The 3086-nt window shown below is 46.2% G+C and overlaps 1 pseudogene; it reads left to right on the forward strand.

Moving 5' to 3' along the window:
- The first annotated feature begins 476 nt into the window (after positions 1-476).
- Positions 477-1890, forward strand: LOC115315949 (annotated as a pseudogene).
- The last annotated feature ends 1196 nt before the right edge of the window (positions 1891-3086 follow it).

Genomic DNA, 3086 nt, shown 5'->3' on the forward strand with positions numbered 1-3086 from the left:
CTTCACACTCACCATTTTAGTTCACTCACGCACGAGTCTTTGACGGCTTTCAATACCCGGCAGTCTGTCCTCTTTGAAATTGCACTTCATAAATCAGTAATAATAATAATATGGGTGTTATAGTCACGAAAAATGGCTGAATGACCTCGTTCTAGGTAAAGAATACCGTATCTTATTTTTTTACTTTATATTCTAAGAAACTTTTTTCAGAAGCAATCAGGAAATGTTTATGTAAAGATCCGGGTAAGATTAGAAGTGCGAGCAACTTTAGACAAGTAAGGCCTGCCTAAATACGTTGACGCTTCCCGCTTTATGATTCGTTCTTAGGAACTTTTGTTAGATAATTTCGCCAGCTTATTAACAGCACAGCGATAGTGACATGCCCGATACTCACCAAACCCCGTTTTTCTTAGACTGCTGGTGACCAGAAGAGTTCAAACACTTTCTCTTCCAATTTGCAGGATAAAGCAGGAGAAATGTCATCTGGACAGGGCGTAAATTTCGCTCCTCTCTTCAAGGAACTGGATGGCTTCTATAGGGTGTCACAAAAGAAAATTTACACGGTCTTTTTTACCGCAAATATAAACTAGGCATCGCCGAACGCTCATTCTCCGCCCAAAGGTAGAGCTAGAGGTCACAACCAGATGCCAAAGTTTCAGCCCGATCCGATAAATTAATCAAAAGTTATAAGCGATTTTCTGAAAATTTCAATGGGAAAATGGAACCCATTTTTGCCTGTTTTCGGTTTCTGGTGCCATAGAGTCCCATGTGTTCGAAAACGCCATCGGCCACCATTTTCCTATTGGAATTTTCAGAAAATCGCTTATAACTGTTGATTAAGTTATCGGATCGGGCTGAAACTTTGGCATCTGGTTGTGACCTCTAGCGCTACTTTTGGGCGGAGAATGAGTGTTCGGCGATGCCTAGTTTATTTTTGCGGTAAAAAAGACAGTGTAATTTTTTTTTTTTTTTGTGACACCCTGCACCACAGCAGTTTCCTCGATGAGGACACCGTGCGATCCGCTTTGTCCTACAAACCCCGGTCCGACGACATCTTTATCGTCACCTACCCGAAGTCGGGCACGACGTGGACTCAGTACATCGTGCACTGCATCCTGAACGACGGTGCCCTCCCGAAGGACTTCACAGAATTCACGCTGATGTCTAATTGGTTAGAGTTCTTGGGTGCCGAAGCGGCGGAGAAAATGGCGCGACCAGGTGCCATCAAGTGCCACCTTCCATTCCACAAGCAGCCTTATTCGGAGAAGGCCAAGTACATATGCGTGGCTAGAAACCCGTAAGACTGCTGTGTCTCCTTCTACCACCATTGCAAAAGTATCCCTCACTATGGGGTAGAAGACGCAACCTTCGACCAGTTCCTCGAGTTGTTCCTCGCCGGACAAGTTGGCTGCGGAGAGTATTTTGAGAACTTGCTTTCCTGGTACGAACACCGAAAAGATTCGAATGCCCTTTTCTTAAGATACGAAGACTTAAAGAAGGACACCGCGGCTTGCGTTCTAAAGATTGCAGACCTTCTAGGGGAGGAGTATTGTCAAAAGCTGAGAACCGACGACTCGTTGCTCGAGAAAGTGGTCAAATCCACTAGCTTGGAAGGCCTCAAGAAGCAAGTGAACGACGGCGCTAAGGAGATGATACCTAATCACCTTGCTCTCCCACCTAAAAGGCAGCTCAAATCTTTAGATATTCGGTCAGACGTTTAGTGGTAAGGAAATGATTGTGCAGAAAGAGAACTTCGTTCGCAAGGGTATTCCTAGAGACTACAAAAACCACTTCTCACCCGAAGATATTCAACGGATGAAGGACTGGATTGCGTTTAGGCCAAAAGGAAGCGACGTCATGAATTTGTGGAGTGACATCGGGCTGCCTTAATTGGCTGAACCTAACAATTAATTTGGGGTTACAAATGCTTGGTGTGTGGTCAAGGATGATATAATCTGTGGTAGCATTTAACATTTTCTGAATGGTTTTACCTGCTTATGACCTGAACCATATACGCCACTGCCAATTAGGACGAGAATGCCCTCCCAAAAAAAACAAGGTAGTTGATAGTATATTTGCACAGTTGGATTATTTTTTCTTGTTGTGTTTTAATGCGAAAGCTTTAACTGTCCCATGGAGGGAAGCCTGTAGTCTGTAGCAGCGAATAGATTAAAAAAAACTCCCATTGGCTGCCGCGAGGCATAGTTCCAAGGAACGCCACCCCACGGAGAAGCCCATTTCATGACGCAGCGGCCCGGTCGCCGGTAAGAGGGAGAGGGTGGCCGGGCTCTGCAGAGCGGCCGGCCGCAGAGCCTACGCAGAGGTCGCCCGACCTGGCTCAGCGCGGCGCGCAACTTGTAGGAATACGCTACGTATACGAGTGCTTTCGCATTGCTACTCGGTAGCAGTCTTATGTGTCTTTGTATGTCAGAGATGGCTTTCTTCCCGGGTTTTTACCGGGTTATTTACAATGTTGATTCGCATGAATATGTTTGCCCGGGTTTGTGCGCGGATGTGTGTGTGTGGAACATTTTTATTTCTCACAGCTAAACTCAGGGGTTCTGCGATCAACCCTCATTTCTGACGATCTTAATATTAACGGGTATATTGTACCGAGGTGCGGTTCTATGGCCCCTTGCGTACGTGAAAGACCCCGGCTGCTTGCCGTATAGCTCTAGCGAGACGACACCCTGCCACGTCAGTCAAGACAGCGTGCAGTATTTATGGCCCGGCTTGACCCAAGTACCATCGAATCGGGCATCTCGAGATTCCCGACAAATGTTTTGAAAGGCAATTTAACGACGTGCGCTAAGCTTTTGATAAAATATAATAGCAACTCAACCTTTCATGTCTCTGTTAAGAGCGATAATTTTGAGAAAATTAGGAACCGGGGATCATTGGCCGGCTGTGTTAGCTCACCCCGGCTCGTAGCACGTGGATCGAAAGCTCGCGCTGCAGAACCCAGGCATTCTATGTTCAATCCCCATAGTTGCCCTTTTAGTTCTAGATGAGGATCACACCGACAAGCGGTCGTGTATTACTAATGCGTGGCTAGCGGTTGTAATGGGCTGGCTAAATTTCTCCTC

Source organism: Ixodes scapularis, unplaced genomic scaffold, assembly GCF_016920785.2.
Source record: "Ixodes scapularis isolate PalLabHiFi unplaced genomic scaffold, ASM1692078v2 PGA_scaffold4__175_contigs__length_147842914, whole genome shotgun sequence".
NCBI classification, from domain to species: Eukaryota; Metazoa; Arthropoda; class Arachnida; order Ixodida; family Ixodidae; genus Ixodes; species Ixodes scapularis.